This window comes from Nicotiana tabacum, unplaced genomic scaffold, assembly GCF_000715075.1.
Source record: "Nicotiana tabacum cultivar K326 unplaced genomic scaffold, ASM71507v2 Un00085, whole genome shotgun sequence".
Classification (NCBI taxonomy): domain Eukaryota; kingdom Viridiplantae; phylum Streptophyta; class Magnoliopsida; order Solanales; family Solanaceae; genus Nicotiana; species Nicotiana tabacum.
The window spans coordinates 48,687-68,866 of record NW_027438323.1 but is presented as its reverse complement, the minus strand read 5'-3'; the positions used below and the strand labels follow the sequence as shown (position 1 = coordinate 68,866).

General features: G+C 36.9%; 1 pseudogene; it reads left to right on the top strand.

Annotated features, from left to right (window-relative positions):
* The first annotated feature begins 1,760 nt into the window (after positions 1-1,760).
* On the top strand, positions 1,761-19,273 carry LOC142178952 (putative disease resistance RPP13-like protein 3; annotated as a pseudogene).
* The last annotated feature ends 907 nt before the right edge of the window (positions 19,274-20,180 follow it).

Sequence of the window (20,180 nt, the reverse complement as noted above, 5' to 3'; positions counted from 1 at the left end):
CATCAACCGCCTCTTTAGGACCTAATAATTTGTGGATACAACATTTACATTACCTTAATTAATTTTCATAATATTAACTGTAATAACTATAATTTATAAATTTTATGATGTTGGAAAAATAAACAATCTTAATTATTCAGTATTCAGATCTAAATACATCTTAATGTGTATTCATATTCATACATTTTAATCATAATAAAAACAAACAACCTTTAAGTCGATCTCAACTTACTTGGGATTGAAATGCCATAATGGTTAGTAGTTATATGATTATCTTAATCCATTGAGATAATTCATCACACCTTGGTGGAATATGCCTAATAAGGACTTGAAGTTTGTCGTTTTTCGAGAAAACTCCTGTCAAATCCCAGAAACTACATGATAATTGGCTAAAAGAACATATAATATGATGATAATTGCCTCGCATTTTAGTATAATAATAGTGATATTTAGAGTATTTTATGATGTTTTGAGCCTATTTGCGTTGTTTACTTGTGTAGGAGTGATTGATAGAGGAATGAAGGAATAATAGAGCAGTGCCATAGTCAGTGCCTAGCACTACTGTAGCACCGAATTTTAGTGATATCCTCAATGCTCAGCACCTACTATATCACCGAATTTCAGTTGTATCCTTAGTGCCCAGCACTCACCGTAGCACCCAAACTCAGTGCCATAAGCAGTTCGGCGCACCCGACATATTTCGGAGGCCAACCTTTTCCTATTTTGGGTGAACTTGGTTTAAATCGTCTAGAACTTTTCCTACACATATAAATAGTCCTTAAACACACTTTTTGAGCGGAGTTCGACCCTAGCAAAGAAGAAACGCTACCAGAGCAATTTAGGAGCCAAAATCATAGAGTTTTCCTTTCTTTCTTGGACTACTTGTAATTTTATGCTCTCAAACATCTTATGATGACTAGCATGACAATGTGTGGCTAGTTCTTCTCGTTCTGGGATTATGGGTGCTACATGAAAAAGTTTAAATTGACGATTTTGATTTTTTCAATATTGGTTTGTTTATTTAATCATGTTCTTAATTATTTTTACTGTGTTGCTAACAACGAAGTACTATCTATGAATCTAGAGTTGAACTCGAAAGTGAAATTCTAGATTGCATATAGGATTAAATAGAGTAAGTTCTTGAAGCTGGGCGTCGGGGAACAGATTCGAAGTTAGGATAGACATATACTTAATTGCCTTGCTTGGTTAGATACAGGAATTATAAATGCGTTCTTGTTAGTCTTAATTCCATCAACCACCTCTTTAGGACCTAACAATTAATTTGTGGATACAACATTTGCATTTCCTTAATTGATTTTTATATTATTAACTTTAATAACTATAATTTATAAATATTAAGATGTTGGAAAAAATAAACAAACTTAATTATTCAGTATTCAAATCTAAATACATCTTAATGTATATTCATATTCATACATTCTAATCTTAATAAAAACAAACGGCCTTTAAGATGAGCTGAAATGAAACGACGTGGTCTGTAATAATTCATATAGTCGATCTCAACTTACTTGGGATTAAAATCTCATAATGGTTAGTAGTTATATGATTCTCTTCATCCATTGAGAGAATTCATCACAGCTTGGTGTAGCATGCCTAATAAGGACCTGAAGTTTGCCGTTTTTTTCGAGGAAAGTCCTGTCAAATCCCAGAAACTACAACATTAAAGACTGTATCGGACACTAGAAATATGGCAAAAAAACAAGAATTGCACCTCATTGTGCTGCACTAGCCACAAGAAATAGACCAAAAATAGCAGAAACTATATAAGCTGCACCTTCAAATCTGAGTTCCCTCTATCTCTTTTTATTTCACAATTCTGTTTAAATCTAACCATCACAATTTATCAAATATATAAAAATTGCTCACTTTTACATAACTTAAAGAAACTACTCGGAAATATATTTAAGACACTTTCAAATTTAATGCCCAACCATTTTTTGTCATTTGTTTCTCCCTAACCTCGTGATTTTGGTGCCCGTATACCCTTATCTCTTCTCCTCCACACGAATTTTCAACTTCTTATCTCAAACTGTTGGTTTGTTGAAAAGGGGAGAATTCATACATACACAAGAACAGAAAGAAGCAACCGTTCCATACTTTCTGTTGCCTCATTCTAAATCCATTTCTCAGATTTTTCATCTTCAACATCAACTAAAAAGGTTAGTCAATTAGTCTCTAATAACTTAAGAAAAATGTGTTTAACTTTGGTACTCGGATGGGGAAATATTCTTCAAAAAACACTTACTTTTTATGCATGGCTATATCTGCAAAAATATTTTCTGCTATGACTTTTTATGCTTCTTTCTTCAGTTTCTTTGTATTCTTACTTCTTTCTCCTGATAAAGTTTATACATCAGATCATGGAAAGAGGAAAACAAATTGACCGAGAAAGAGAGAAAGGGGAATTAGCAAACTTTGAGGTATGTCATAATTAGTTTGTGCTAGTAGTGTTGGTTTGAGGTGTCATATGTTGTGATTATTTACTCCTTTGCTTAATCACCTCTAATTCCTTTACTTCACCTCATACTTACACACAAGCACGGATCCCTTTCTTAAAACTAATGACTTAATGTTACTCTTCTAAGTCCTTATATAGAATGAATAACTTAACAAAGAAAAAGAATGATCAGGATCAGATGATCATAAGAAATATTAAGAGAAAGGGAAAATGACAAAAAATCGAAGCAAATCGCCAACAATGATCAGGAACAGATGATCATAAGAAATATTCATTCTTTCTTCACTGCAAAATAATACTACAAAAATAGGGATAAAATTTGATAATGGATCCAATGATTTGTTATGTACGTGAAGGGATATCAAGTGAGTTACGATCAAGCGGACTCGATATTGGTGGAGCCATGGGGAGGGAATACTGGTGAATCAGAATGGAATTACAAGTTGAAAAGTCCCATTAAAGAAATATTGATTGCTCATGGAGATATTATAGATTCCATTATGTTCAGAACCGTTACTGAACAAGGTACTACCATAGACTCAGCAAAGTTTGGTGGGGATGGAGGTCGAAGAGACAAGGTAAGTCCAAAAAATTGTGGTCGACATATTTATTTCTCATGATTGTCACCTTTTTCTTCTCAAGTTAAATTTGTGTCATGTCATATCAATGAGCTCAAATTATGTAAAACATTATTTATTAAGACAATTAAACTAGTAATGGCAGATTCATTTATCTTACAGCCTTCAAGTTACCTTCAAGTTACCTTATCAGGCTCTTGATATGAAAAATCATGTTATAGCTCAACTTAATATGATAGTGTAGCAACTTTTTGCATTTCCAGTGTACACAACGTAAAATCTATAGTTAGATAAGCATCTGTCAAGTCAAAGATGTGAATGCACTTGTTGCTTCATATTTAAGTTTGCCGCTTCCTTTGCTGTCACGACCCATTTTATGAACAAGCCGGGACTGGCACCCGATCACTAAACATGACCGAGCGAACCATCTGCGCTTATCAAATCTACTATAACTTCAAACTTTATATGCCACAAGGCAATACTGTAACCAAATACTTTTAATTAATTTAAATATCTAAAATAAACCAACTCCAAAACTTTATTCGTAGTAACCAATGAAATACTGCTAAGTTATTATCAAAACATCTGAATCTTAACCCACCGACCGTGTCTATGAAGCATCTACTGATAAACTGGCGCATTGCTCAGGACATGAGATTTCCTGGCCAGTTCTCTAAGTAAACAAAGAAATAGCTAAGTAAAGATGACTCTAAGGAATACTCCACGAACAAAAGCGGAGCTCACCAATAGCACTGGAAGAGAGGGAAGTCCTAACTCGTAGCCTGCTCGCCTGCAAAATCGGTTCCTACATCGTACCGCAGACCAACGTAGGTTCCCAAAAGAGAACGTCAGTACCATCCATTGTACTCAGTGAGTCTCAACGATAGGGGACGAAAATTTAGTAATATATACTTTACGAGCAAAGATTCTAAATGCATGTAAAACACAAAGCTTATAAGAACAGCTCTAAAATAATTGCATAATAACAGTTTATGAGTATTCTAAAAGAAATTCTTTTTTTTTCTTTCCAAAAAATTAAAATACTTCACTTTATACTTTGGGTGTTCCAACTATCGTGACCTATTTTTGTCTTAGTCACCGTGTGATCGGCACGGGTTCGATCCCAACCTGATCGAATAGGCCCAATCCACGAGGTACCACTCACTTCATGGTTCTCAGCGCTCATGTATCATACCTTAGCATGGCTAAGTAAATTCTCAGCAACGGGACCCTTGGCTCGTGTGCTCCCTACTTTGGTACAAGTTGTTTCAGGAAGTCAACGCATTGCTTAGGACCCTCGGCCTGGACGATGATGCCTTCTCAGAATAAAGGATACTCCCAAAAAAATCTTTTCTTTCTAAAATTTCTTCTTGTGATTTTTCAAGTCTAAATCTTTTCTGGGACATCCTATACATACCCATGCTGGTATCCTTAAATGTACAGCATGGCATAAGAATGAAATAAACATTCAAAAGTATTTCTAAAGATTCTTGCTTCTTCATAAATTTTCAACATGAAAATGGCATATAAGAATAACACCAAAATCTGAAAATTTATGCACATATATCATAATAAATCATTTAAACTTTTGCTAGAACAATTCTATGTTAATAGGTACTCACTCGCTCCAATTAAGTAAATATAAACTTTTTTAAGCAATTCATCAAAAACCTTGTATGCGTATTTTTGTGAGTTAAACCATTTTAGTAAAGGGTTATATCAACTCACCTCAAAACTCCTTGAGCCAATACGTAGGCCCCAGTCCAATTTATACCCGTCAAATAATTGATTCTATAAAAACCAGTGTATTTTAATTAATTTTTAAGTTTCATACCTAAGCGTGGAATTTACTGTTGATATAGAGGAAGAAGGGAATTAACTACTCAATTCTTACCTATTACCACTGTAGAATAATTCACAATAGAGAATTTTATATACCTGAATTCAGGAATTAGTGATCGGTAAAGAATCCTAGAATTTTATTTTTTGATGTCTGCGTGCCTTGCGTGAACACAACCGTATTCTGTTTCTATTCAATTCTTAAAGCCCTTTGTTCCTTTGCCTTAAAGGTCTAAGGCTTGTCACACTTTTGCCTGCCAGGAGCCCTTTATGGGCTTAAGGCTCACGTGCCCTTTTTCTTTTGTTTTTCCTTTTTTTTTTTACTTAACTAGTATTTAATTATACCTATTTTTAATAATTAATAACATTAAAATTATTAATATTCCCCTAATTGTATATCCTATTATTTATAAATAGAGAAGTAACTCAAAATTAATCACAAGGGTTTAAATCCGTAATAGAAGTATAATTTAAGATATAAAAAAAATTAAATTAAATTATATATTTAGCGTGTCTTGAAACTTTTATATATTTGAGGAGTGTTACAATCTTCCCTCCTTAAAAACATTCTTCCTCGAATGTTGCTAGGGCCTTATTCTTAAGCTAACAATCATTCCTTAGGTCCTTGAACCTCTTAAGTTTTCTTAGCACTACTCACTCTTCCAAGGGACTCAAAATTTTGGCTAACTCCCTAAATTTTCAAAAAATTTGGCAGAGTTTCCCTTGTAAATTGGACTATCCAAAGAAATATCCCTGTCATAAATATCACAACTACACCAACAACAACCAAAAAATATACCATAACAGGCCATTCATAGGCACCATATACAGCTCATAAATTAATTACTCACACTCCGACAAGGAGGTACCACAATAACCAACAAGAATCTAAAGCACAACACTTTAGCAATAGTAAATCACTTTAATGAGTTAAATGTAATCTGGCATGACACTAAATTATTAAATAACTAAATATACTCTGACAAAAACTAAATTACTTCAACAACTAAGTATAATCTAGCAGAGACGTAAACACATGCGAACTTGTATTTAATAAATAAAATATAAATGCAAAACCAAACTTAGGTTCACATACCTTTTTCCTCAAATAAATATGGATATTTCTTCCTCATATATTCCTCGACCTTCCACATAGCCTCTTTTGAATCATGATTACTCCACAAAACTTTTACCGATGCAAAATCTTTTGTTCTCAACTTTCTTACTTGCCTATCGAGAATTTCTATAGGTACCTCTTCATAAGTCAAGCCTTCTTTAATTTCTATGGTATCGGCAGGTATTATATGCGACTCATCATGAATGTACTTTCTAATCATAGACACATGAAAGACAGTATGAATAGAGGACAACTCAACCGGCAACGCTAGCTCATAAGACACGTTTCCTTTCTTTTCTAGAATTTCATAAGGTCCGATAAATCTAGGACTAAGTTTCCATTTCTTACCAAACCTCATAACTCCTTTTCATTGGTGAAACTTTCAAAAACACCTTGTCACCAACCATGAACTTTAAGTCACGATGCCTTTTGTTAGAATAAGACTTTTGACGACTCTGAGCCGCTTTCAGTCTTTCTCTAATTAGCTGAACTTTCTCTAAGGCCTCACAAACAAACTCTGGACCAATCAACGACACCTCTGCTAGTTCAAACCAATCCACTAGAGACCTACATCTTCGCCCATACAATGCTTCATAAGGAGCCATACAAATGCTGACCTGATAGCTGTTATTGTAAGCAAATTCTATAAGTGGCAAGTGATCATTCCAACTACCTCCAAAATCTATAACACATGCTCGCAATATATCTTCGAGAGCCTGAATGGTCCTTTCTTCCTGACCATCGGTCTGCGGATAGAAAGCAGTGCTCAAATTGACCTTGGTACCTAATATTTTCTAAAATGCTTGCCAAAAATGCATCGTGAACTGAGGGCCTCTGTCAGATATGATTGAAACTGGAGTACCATACAATCGGACTATTTCTTTAATGTACAACTGCGCATACTGCTCTGCGGAATCTGTCATCTTTACTGGTAGGAAATGCGCTGACTTTATCAGTCGGTCTACAATAACCCAAATTGAATCATGCTTACGGTATGTGCGAGGTAGACCTACTACGAAATCCATATTAATCATCTCCCATTTCCACTGTGGTATCTCTATATCTTAAGCTAGGCTACCAGGCCTCTGATGTTCGGCTTTGACTTGCTGGCAATTCAAACATTTAGCCACATGATCTGCTACTTGATTCTTCATGCCTTTCCACCAATACAACTCTTTCAAGTATAGATACATTTTGGTAGCACCTGGGTGGATAGAGTACCTCGAACTGCGAGCTTCTCCTATTATGGCCTTCCTAAGACCATCTACATCAGGCACACATTACCGATCATTCAACTTCAGAAATCCATCACCTCCTAGAGTGCAAGAAGTGATTTCTTTGTTTCTAACACCTTCTTTTAACTTCACTAATTCACTAAGTACGGATCTTCGTCTTGCTTAGCCTTAACATGCGTAACTAGAGAGGATTGCACTAAGGCATAAGCAGTTATACCTTCTTCTTCGGTCTCATCTAATCTAATTCCATCATTTGCCCCTTTTTGAATTTCTCGACCTAAAGTTCGCCTTTGTACTGCAAGATTGGCTAAGACACCCATTGACTTCCTACTAAGTGCATCTGCTACCACATTAGCTTTGCCTGGGTGATAAAGGATATTGATGTCATAATCTTTCAATAGCTCGAGCCACCTTCTCTGTCTCAAATTTAATTCTTTTTGCTTGAAAATGTACTGGAGGCTTTTGTGATCTGTAAACACTTCAGAATGCTCGCCATAAAGGTAGTGTCTCCATATCTTTAATGCAAACACCATTGCTGCAAGTTCCAAATCGTGAGTGGGGTAGTTTTTTTCATGATTTTTTAACTGCCTGGAAGCATAAGCAATAACTTTTTCCATCTTGCATAAGAACACAACCGAGACCCACTCTGGAGGCATCACAATACACTGTGAACCCACCCGAACTTGTCGGCAAGGTTAACACAGGTGCAATGGTCAACCTTTTTTTTAACTCTTGAAAGCTCTGCTCACAAGCGTCTGACCACTGGAACTTAACTGCTTTCTGGGTCAACTTAGTTAATGGAGTTGCAAGTGAGTAAAATCCCTCTACAAACCTTATATTGTAGCCAGCTAACCCCAAGAAACTCCTGATTTTGGTTGGCGCTATCGGCCTTGGCCAGATTTTGACTGCTTCTGTCTTCTGAGGGTCTAGCACTAGATACCACGTGTCCTAAGAATGCCACTGACTGCAACCAGAACTCACATTTTGAAATTTTGGCATAAAGTTCATTCTCCTTCAAGGCCTGCAAGGATATCCTGAGGTATTCTGCATGCTCATCCTTGTTCTTAGAGTATACCAAAATATCGTTTATAAACACGATAATAAAGGTATCAAGGAATGGCTTGAAAACTCTGGTCATGAGGTCCATGAATGCAGCTGGAGAATTTGTTAACCCGAAGGACATTACTAGAAATTCATAGTGCCCGTAGCGGGTTCTAAAGGTTGTTTTAGATATATCCTCTTCTCTGATTCTCAACTGATGGTACCCTGAGCTCAAGTCTATTTTTGAAAAGTACTTTGAACCCTGAAGTTGATCAAATAAATCATCAATTCTTGGCAGTGGGTACTTGTTCTTAATGGTAACTATATTTAACTGCCGATAGTCGACACACATTCTGAGAGACCCATCTTTCTTCTTGACAAACAGGACCGGGGCACCCCCATGGTGAAATATTCGGCCTGATGAAGGCCTTGTCAAGAAGGTCTTTCAACTGTTCTCTCAACTCATTAAGTTCTGCTGGTTCCATACTATAAGGAGGTATAGATATTGGCTAAGTGCCTGGCATGAGATCAATGCCAAAGTCTATGATTTTTTCAGGAGGAAGTCTGGGAAGGTCATCTGGGAAAACTTCTGAAAATTCTCTAACAACTGGCACAAAGTGAAGAGCTGGTGGTTCTGATTCTGGATTAATGATGTGAGCCAAATAGGCGAGACACCACTTACAGATCATTCGTTGTGCCTTAAGGTAAGAAATAAACTTACCTACCAGCGATGCTGAACTACCCTTCCACTCTAAGAATTTTTCATTTGGAAATTGGAACCTGACTATCTTAGCACGACAATCTAACATGGCATAGCAGGAAGATAACCAATCCATACCCATGATCACATCGAAATTCACCATTTCTAACTCTATGAGATCGGCCTTGGTGTTGCGACCTTGGACTGAAACTATACAACCTCTATAGACTCTTGTGACTTTCACTGACTCGCCAACAAGAGTAGATACTAGGAATGGCTCACTAAGTTGTTCAAGTTCTAGCCCGAGGTTAATTGCAAAGTATGGAGTCACATATGAAAACGTTGAACCCGGATCAATTATGGCATAAGCATTATGTGAGCAGACTAAAAGTATACCTGTAATAATTTTTGCAGTTGCCTCTGCACTCTGACATCAAGTGTAGCAAACAAACGGGGTTGTACCCCTCCCTGAGTAACTCGATCTGCACCTCTGCCTGCCCCATGCCCGGTCTGATTATGAGAACCACGGGCCCGAGGTGGTGCAACTGCAATAGCTGAGGAACTAGAAGGACGAGTTGATCCACCACTAAAATTACGTCGCAACTTTGGGCAGTTGGCATTTATATGACCAATGTCTCCACAATGATAGCAACCATGAAACCCGAGCTTGCACTATCCTGAATGTTGCCGATTACATGTTCCACAAAGACCTTGTTGGTGTGAATGTTGCTCAGCATGACTCTGGCTATGTGAGGATGATGTCCTAAAATTCTGATTCTGGCGAGACTGGTTTCCATAACTCTGAGTACATCTGAAAAAAGACCCACCACCTAACTGATGACTGGACTGAGCTGATGCTAATGACTCCTTATTATAGGAATCTCTTCCACCTCCAATGGATGTACCATTAAACCTGCCCGTTGTCCGGGCTTTCTTGTTATGCTCTTTTTCTTCTCTCCTTTGTTACCTGTCTTTTTCTAAGTGCTTGACGAATCCCACAACGGAGGAGAAAGCTGTCATTCCTACTGTTGCAGCTGATGTCGTATCCTTAATGTGGTAAGTCAAACTGCCAACAAACCTGCGAATCTTTGCTTTTTCTGTCTTAACCATGTGAGGAGCATGCTTAGCCAACCTTATGAATTCCATGTAGTACTCTTGCACACTTTTATTCCCTTGCTTGAGCTGATCGAACTCTGTAGCCTTAGATTTCCTATCCTCTTTCAGGATAAAGTTAGCCATGAAGGCCTCTTCAAATTCTTCCCAGGTAGGCGGGCCATCATCTTCATCTCTTTCCTTTTCCCACATCTCAAACCAAGCGCCAGCCATATCTCTAAGCTGGTAAGCAGCCAGCTCCATAGCTTCATCATCAAATGCCTTCATCTCTCGAAGGGCTTTCTTGACCCCCTCCAGCCACAACATTGGATCTTCATCAGCTATAGAACCATGGAACAATGGAGGACTCAACTTCAAAAACTCATTCACTCTAGAGAGCTCAGAGTTGTTCTGTCTATTTGATTGAGGTGGAATCTCATCTCTTCTCTCGTTCTGGTTGGCCATGAAGGCTTTAAACATCTCCATAGTACTGTTGACAACATTAAACATCTAACCCACCTCTGGAGATATAGCTGTCTGAGCCGGAGCTGCTATTGGGGGCGGTACTGGATCCTAAGGTACTGGATCATCATGCTCCACCCCTTCTTCATGTTCAACCCGGGGTACTTGAACCCCCTTTATGGATTTACCCTTCCTTTTATGATTCGAAACCTTCTTAGTTCTACCTTGAGCCACAATAGTAGCAATAGTTTCTTGAGTTGCATCCTGAGTGTCGGTGTCAGAGTTGTGAGTACGATCCATTTCTGCGATTTTTGGAGAAACAAATACATTAGATAATTTCTTAGAGGTAGGATCTACTGCACGATCTAAAGCATGAAAAAAATGAGACTTTTCCTAAATGCTTGTAGCCTCCTGTTTATAAGTATGGAGCGCTTCATACCCATAAACAAGACTCTACTAACACGGCTTCATAGACCCCTAGGACTCCATAAACCTAAGGCTCTGATACCAAGTTTGACACGACCCATTTTCTAAACAAGCCAGGACCGGCACCCGATCACTAAAGATGACCGAGCGAACCATCTGCGCTTATCAAATCTACTATAACTTCAAACTTTATATACCATAAGGCAATACTGTAACCAAATACTTTTGATTAATTTAAATATCTAAAATAAACCAACTCCAAAACTTTATTCGTAATAGCCAATGAAATACTGCTAAGTTATTATCAAAACATCTGAATCTTAACCCACCGACTGTGTCTATGAAGCCTCTACTGATAAACTGACGCACTGCTCAGGACATGAGATTTCTTGGCCAGTTCTCAAAGTAAACAAAGAAATAGCTAAGTAAAGATGACTCTAAAGAATACTCCACGAACAAAACCGAAGATCACCAATAGCACTGGAAGAGAGGGAAGTCCTAACCCGTAGCCTGCTCGCCTGCAAAACCGGTTCCTACGTTGTACCGCAAACCAACTTAGGTTCCCAAAAGAGAACGTCAGTACCATCCATTGTACTCAGTGAGTCTCAACGATAGGATACGAAACTTTAGTAACATATATGCATTACGAGCAAAGATTCTAAATGCATGTAAAACATAAAGCTTATAAGAACAGTTCTAAAATAATTGCATAATAACAGTTTATGAGTATTCTAAAAGAAATTCTTTTCTTTTCTTTTCTTTCCAAAAGAATAAAATACTTCACTTTATACTTTGAGAGTTCTAACTATCCTGACCTATTTCTGTCTTAGTCACGGGTTCGATCCCAACCTGATCGAATAGGCGCAATCCACGAGGTGCCACTCGCTTCATGGTTCTCAGCGCTCATGTATCATACCTTAGCATGGTTAAGTAAATTCTCAGCAACGGGACCCTTGGCTCATGTGCTGCCTACTTTGGCACAAGTAGTTTCAAGAAGTCAATGCCTTGCTTACGACCCTCGGCCTGGACGATGATCCCTTCACAGAATAAAGGATACTCCCAAAAAAATCTTTTCTTTCTAAAACTTCTTCTTGGGATTTTTCAAGTCTAAATCTTTTCTGGGACATCATATACATACCCATGCTGGTATCCTTACATGTAAAACATGGCATAAGAATGAAATAAATATTCAAAAGTATTTCTAAAGATTCTTGCTTCTTCATAAATTTTCAACATGAAAATGGCATATAAGAATAACACAAAAATATGAAAATTTATGCACATATATCATAATAAATCATCTAAACTTTTGCTAGAACAATTTTAAGTTAATAGGTACTCACTCGCTCCAATTAAGTAAATATAAACCCTTTTAAGCAATTCATCAAACACCTTGTATGCATATTTTTGTGAGTTAAACCACTTTAGTAAAGGGTTATATCAACTCACCTCAAAACTCCTTGAGCCAATACGTAGGCCCTAGTCCAATTTATACCCGTCAAATAATTGATTCTACAACAATCAGTGCATTTTAATTAATTTTAAAGTTTCACACCTAAGCATGGAATTTACTGTTGATATAGGGGGAAAAGGGAATTAACTATTCAATTCTTACTTATTACCACTGAAGGATAATTGACAATAGAGAATTTTACATACTTGAGTTCAGGAATTAGTGATTGGTAAAGCACCCTAAAATTTTATTTTTTGATGTCTGCGTGCCTTGCGTGAACAGAACAGTGTTCTGTTTCTATTCAACTCTTAAAGCCCTTTGTTCCTTTGCCTTAAAGGGCTAAGGCTTGTCACGCTTTTGCCTGCCAGGAGCCTTTTATGGGCTTAAGGCTCACGTGCCCTTTTTCTTTTGTTTTCTCTTCTTTTTTTTTTTTTTTTTGACTTAACTAGTATTTAATTATACACACTTTTAATAATTAATAACATTAAAATTATTAATATTCTCCTAATTTTATATCCAATTATTTATAAATAGAGAAGTAACTCAAAATTAATCACAAGAGTTTAAATTCGTATTAGAAGTATAATTTAAGATACAAAATAAATTAAATTAAATTCTATATTTAGCGTGTCTTGAAACTTTTATAGATTTGAGGAGTGTTACATTTGCATTGAGAGGATTTAACTAAGTCTCCAAATTTGCTTTAGGTCACAGATTCCGAATCCTAATATGACATTCTTGCACTTTTATGAATTCTTGTCAAAATTCCCGACTTTGCTACTTATTTAACCGATATGTGATTTGCAATAATCGCAGGTTGTTATTGAGGCAACTTCATTGGAATATTTAAAAGGCATCAAGGGGACATTTGGACGTTATTATGGCCATTCGGTTATAAAATCTCTATGTTTTATAACTAATGCAAAGAATTATGGACCATTTGGGTGTGAGGCTAGTGGAACCCCATTTTCACTTGTGATGAAAGAAGGTGTAGCTATTGTGGGATTTCACGGGCGATCGGAATTGTACCTTAATGCTATTGGTGTTTATTTGCAGAAACTTGCTCCTCCCACTTCAGCAAAGGAACCTATAGTTGAAGACATTGAAATCCGTGATGTATGTTGTGATTATTCCCTCCTTCGTTTAATCACCTCTACTTCAGTTTCTTCACTTCATACTTCAGCAAATGAACCTATGGTTGAAGATATTGAAATCCATGACGTCCGTACTACTTTTTCTCTTAATATAATGAATCGGATAAATTTTGTTTCTTGTTTGTTTTATTTTATTTCTTTCCTATTAATTATGACTTTATATACTAAACCAACAGATACATGCCACGTGTCTCCACATAAATTTATTTAACTTAATATATGTTCTTACGTTATTAAATCGCTTAACCATTATAAGTTAGTATGATTTGATATAAATATCGAGTACGAGCAAGTTTGTGCTGTCACAGACATGTGCATTCACTATTTTATAACAAAGAATAGGAACTTGTTGATAGAATTATAAACTTCTTGTTGTAAGAATAAATAAACAATTAAACATAATAAAGCTTATCAATCCTGGTTAGTTATGATTTTCAAGAGGTTGTGTTTATATGTTTGACAGTTACTTCTATTCATCTCTTCCTCGGAATGGTTAGAATATATCTTCACTAAATCGTCCATCGCCCTTTTTAGTGCATAATCTAGTAAATTGAAGGAGGGGGGGGGGGGGCACCAGCTGAACATATCCATAGTAAACCATTTTCTTGACATGCTTATTTTGGATACATAACCAGTTGCTCAAACTCTAAGAACATAATATATAGAGAATTAACTGTCTTTCTTTGTGATAATTTCATATAATGTTTGGTCTTTTTGTAGGTGTCATTATCTACCCTTCGCAAGGACACTCTCAATGTTCTGGATTTCATAGAGAGCTTAAAGAATGAAGAAATTCAAAAAGTTGTTGACGTGGATCTAACTGAAAAGCTGATATTGGAGCTGGACTTCCTCCTTCTGAATCTCCATCATCTTTCCAAGTATCATGCCGAACAACTTTCTCCATTCATGACTGAATATGAGATTCTTCAGAATGTATGTGGCAACATAAGAGATTTCCACGAGTTGATAGTGAATGGGTGTGTTGGGCATGAGATTGTTGAATATGTCTTACCTCAGTTTCAACTAATGGCTGAGAGAGTAGGACGCTTCCTATGGCCTTATCAAATTGGTGGACACTCTCGACTCTTCAAGCTAGAACATCTATTCTTGGAGATTATTCCAACTCAGTTGGAGGTTATGCACATATGTTTTACAAATTTGAACGCTTCAACATCAGCAGAAGTTGGACACTTTAGTAAGAAACTCCTAGAAACCTCTCCGGACATTCTTAGAGAATATCTGATTCATCTACAAGATCACATGATAAATGTTATTACCGCTAGCACTCCAGGGGCTCGAAACATTCATATCATGGTAGAGTTCCTATTAATCATTCTCACTGATGTGCCTAAGGACTTTATTCATAATGGCAAGTTGTTTGAATTCCTAGCACGTGTTGGAGCACTTACCAGGGACATATCAACTATTGCTCGCAACTTAGAAGAGAAATCAAAGAATGGAGAGAGTACCAAAGAAACAAATAGTGCAACTCTAGGATTGCTCAAAAATATTGAACTCCTAAAGAGAGAACTCAAAGATGTTTACCTGAAAGCCCCGGACTTATCTCAACTCTGCTTTCCCATGAGTGATGGACCCCTGTTCATGCATCTTCTACTTAGACACTTAAACGATTTGCTCAATTCCAATGCTTATTTAGTTGCTTTGATAAATGAAGAAATCAGGCTGCTGAAAGAAGATCTAGAATTCATAAGATCTTTTTTCGGGAATGTTGAGCAAGAATTGTATAAAGATCTCTGGGCACGTGTTTCAGATATGGCATACGAGACAAAAGATGTCATTGATTCAATTATTGTAAGAGATAATGGTCTCTTACATCTTATTTTCTCACTTCCCTTTGCCATAGAAAAGATCAATCTTATCAAAAAAGAGGTCTCAAATTTACTTAAGAAGATTCCCAAGAACATGGGCGTCATTGTTGTGAACTCTCCCAACAAGCCAGTTGCACGTAAATCATCAATATCTGGTAAAATAATCGTAGGTTTTGAAGAAGAGACATACTTGATAATTAGGAAGCTCACCAGTGGACCAAAAACGCTAGATGTCATTTCGATCACTGGTATGCCGGGTTCTGGTAAAACTACTTTGGCGTACAAAGTGTATAATGATAAGTCAGTTTTTGGTCATTTTGACATCCGTGCATGGTGTACAGTCGATCAAAAGTATGACAAGATAGAGTTGCTGAAAAAACTTTTTAATCAAGTTGTTGGCTCAACTTCGAAATTCAGTAAGAATATTGATGTTGTCTTAGATGAGCTACGGAAACATCTGTTTGGAAAGAGGTACCTTATAGTCTTAGATGATTTGTGGGACACTGCAGCATGGGAAGACTTGACAAGACCTTTTCCTGAAGTTGAGAAAGGAAGTCGAATTATTTTGACGACTCGAGAAAAGAAAGTGGCTATGCATGCACAACGCCACAGTGATCCTCTTGACCTTCGATTGCTAAAACTGGAAGAAAGTTGGGAGTTATTAGAGAAAAAGGTCTTTGGAAAAGAAAGTTGCCCTGATGAACTACTGGATGTTGGAAAAGAGATAGTCCAAAACTGCAAACGGCTTCCTTTGGTGGTTGATTTGATTGCTGGAGTCATTGCGGGGAAGGAAAAGAAAAGGAGTGTGGCTTGAAGTTCGAAATAATTTGAATTCCTTCATTTTACAGAAAGAAGAGAACGTGATGAATGTTATAGCATTAAGTTATGACCATTTACCTGATCCCTTAAAGTTGTGCTTACTTTACTTTGCAAGTTATGAGAAGGACAGAGCAATTCCAGTAGAAGTTTTGAAAAGATTCTGGCGTGCCGAAGGATTTGCGGAACACACAGAGATGAACAGTGTGGAAGAAGTGATGGATGTTTATTTGGAAAATTTAATTTCCAGTAGCTTGGTTATTTCTTTTAATGAGATAGGTAAAATCCAGACTTGCCAAATTCATGATCTTGTGCATGACTTTTGTTTGATAAAAGCAAGAGCGGAAAAGTTGTTTGACGAGATAAGTTCAAGTGCTCCATCATCATCTTCTTCAGATCTGCCACGTCAAATAAACATGGATGGTCAGGGGCACTTAGGGCATAATAATTTTATCCTGTTCGATTCAAAATATAAAAGGCATTCTGGTAAACACCTCTATTCTTTGAGGATAACTGACAACATATATAACAACAATAATGATATATGCCACCTAAGACACTTGAGGCTTCTTAGAGTGTTGCAACTGGATAGGTTTTGTATCACTGTGAATGATTCTTTGCTGAATGAAATATGCACATTGGTTCATTTGAGGTACTTAAACATTCGGACACAAGTTAAATCTCTGCCTTCGTCTTTTTCAAATCTCTGGAATCTGGAAACTCTATGGGTGTATAAATACGGACCACCCATGGTACTATTACCAACAATTTGGAATCTTGTAAAGTTGCGAGTGCTGGGCATAGATGATTGTTCTTTCTTTGATTTGGATAAGAATGAGCCAATACTGATAGCAGAGGACTCAAAGTCAGAGAACTTGAGATTAATACACGGACTCGAAGTTTCTTATTCAAAAGACACAGAGGATATTTTCAAAAGGTTTCCCAATCTTCAAGAGCTTAGATTTAATCTCAAGGAATCATGGGATTGTTCAACAGGGCGATATTGGTTCCCTAAATTGGACTTCCTAAATGAACTAGAATCTCTCAAAGTAACTTTTGAAAGTTCAAATTCAAATGATAGTGTTCTCTCTGTAGCGACAAATAGGTCGTTGTGGGATTTTTATTTCCCTTCGAGTTTGAAAGAGCTGTGGTTGTGTCAGTTTCCTTTGACATCCGGTTCACTATCAACAATAGCGAAACTGCCCAAGCTTGAAGATCTGTACCTTGAAGACGCAATCATCCAGGGGGAAGGATGGAACATGGGGGAGGAAGACACCTTCCAGAAACTCAAATGTCTGACGTTGCAGCGAGTGAATCTTGCTAAGTGGGAGGTTAGAGAGGAATCCTTTCCTGCGCTTGAGAAATTACGACTGCGGTACTGTCGTAAGCTTGAGGAGATTCCGCCTAGTTTCGGGGATATTTGTTCATTAAAAAGTATCGAACTGGGGAGGAGCCCTCAACTTGAAGAATCTGCTCTGAAGATTAAGCAAGATGTTGAAGATATGATGGGGGATATTCAGGTCCTTGTTTATAACTGATCAAGTTATGAGCACTTTTACCCTGGGAAAATATGTGAGTACAGACGAATTTATTACCTCCTCATTTTCATTATATGTGGCAGAGTTTGACCAATGTAATTTTCTTTTGCAGAACGCATGTAAGGAATACACCCTCAGACATATAAATTCTATTTCCGTTCTTCTTTTCTTCATTTTGTGGGTAAATATACTCCAGCATTTGTTCTTTCAAATTGTTGTTCTTGTATAATCTCTTTTCTTCTTCGGCATGGCTTGAATTGTTTGCATATCATATGTTACTCCTCAAGTCCAGAAACATACACGGGATTGCTAACTCTCCGCAATGATGGGATAATATTCACTCAGATATTGATTAATTGTGATGCAGGCTGCAAGAATCAGCCCATCGACGCATTTGGAGTTGAGGCTGCTGTATCTTGATCAAGATGTTTCAATAGGTGCTGCTGTACAATACATTAATGCATGATATCCCATCGCAAACTTCAGAAAAATGTACTCATCCTAATGTGAGTAAAGATGCAGTATTCCCACTAAAATATGACTCTGAATTTTCCAATGAGTTATGTTGTTAATAGGTTACTGAAGTATCTTTGTATATACTTGGCAAAGTTTACTTCCTACTTGGACAATATGCACCAGAGAAGGAAAATTAATAGCGTCACATAATATTCCTTGTTGGAATTTTCTGTTTTCTGACAAGTTACGAGAAAATCTTTGATCTATTTCTTTGTTTACTGCCACGAAAAGAAAAAGGTGGATATGAGATAACCATAAGGGATGCGTCGGATGGACGTCAAGTGGTTGGTATTATCCCTCCTGGACCAGAACTTCTTGTTTCCGAGGGCGAATTTATCAAATTTGATCAACCATTAACGAGTAATCCTAATGTAGGCGGATTTGGTCAGGGAGATGGAGAAATGGTACTTCAAGATCCATTGCTTGTCCAAGGATTTTTGTTCTTCTTAGCATTTATTATTTTGGCACAAATCTTTTTGGTTCTTAAAAACAAACAGTTCGAGAAGGTTGAATTGGCCAAAATGAATTTCTAGATTCGCAGATTTGTCGACATCTTGTTCGTAAAAAGAACCAAATTCTTGTTGGCATTATGATAAAAAAAAAAAAAATACTGAAAACTCCTTTGTGCAAGAGACACTAAGCTATGTCCTCCTTCACTGATACATTGTGCTTTCAATACCTTCTGCAGACTGAACATGGAAGAAGTACAAAGTTGTGGGAATGTACAAATCAGCGGAAGCCTATCTCTTGATGCATATGCTTAGTGTTCCGAGAAATGCTATCATAATATGGACTAATCATGTTGGAGTCTTGATGTTGAATACTTATATAGTTTTGGTGATGCTAAGCTTCGATAGCACTCTGTCACATACTCACCAACTTTGGCTGCAAAAACTAACTCATGATGCAAAAAGTTGTAAACTGCCCAGAAAGATAAACTTATCTTTCCTGTTCCTTCCTTTTTCATGTTCAAAGATATAATCTTATCTTTCCTGTTCCTTTATTTTTTGTGTTCAAAGATAATCCAACATTTTAAGTGAGCAAATGTAAAATACCACCACAACACTACGTCTTTCATGTGTGCTAATGAGCTCAAGTGACTGTATAACCTGAAAGTGACATGCTTGAATATAGGCGGGTACAGTGATGAAAAAGTTATGAATGCAATACAATGCCATTCTCCTCATCTCTTTCACCAATTGAGCTCAAATGCCACACAACTGAGTGGCTCAAATTTGTAAAGCAGAATAATGCGTGTAATGTCACTTCCACTATTACTATTCATATTTGTTCTGCTTTCTACCGCAGCTGGTAGTTGTGATAATATAAGGAAAGCTGAAAAAATTAATCCAAATGTAGATATAATTGTCACCTCCTTCACTGATACATTGTGCTTTGAATATCTTCAACAGACCGGAACATGGCTATTACCTCCTTCACTGATGAGCATACTACTTCTCCTGTTCCTCCATCAAGAATCTTTCAAGGCCTTCATGGTTGATTCTCACAATTTCATGCCAAAGTTGATGCCACGAGCTATTAAAAAGTATTGAATTTTTCCAGGGTGATGGAAGTGTTGATTAGACTCCCTTTTTAATCTTTAGTAATTTTTAACCGTGGTTTCTTTTCTGCAGGTGGAAACTTTAAGTCCATATATAAGTATTGGATCGATGAGTTCAATGCCGAGAAGTTTGTTTAAAAATACACTTTGATTGAAGGTGATGCCTTGATAGACAAACTCGAAAAAATAATTTTGGTGGTTTCATCTCTAAGGTGATTTCAAGCTCATAATATACTTACATGGATAGCGATTTCAAGCTCAAGGAAAAAGAAGTCAAGGCAGGCGAAGAAAAGTATTGGCAATGCACAAAGCAGTGGAAGACTATGAGATATGCTTAGCTAGTG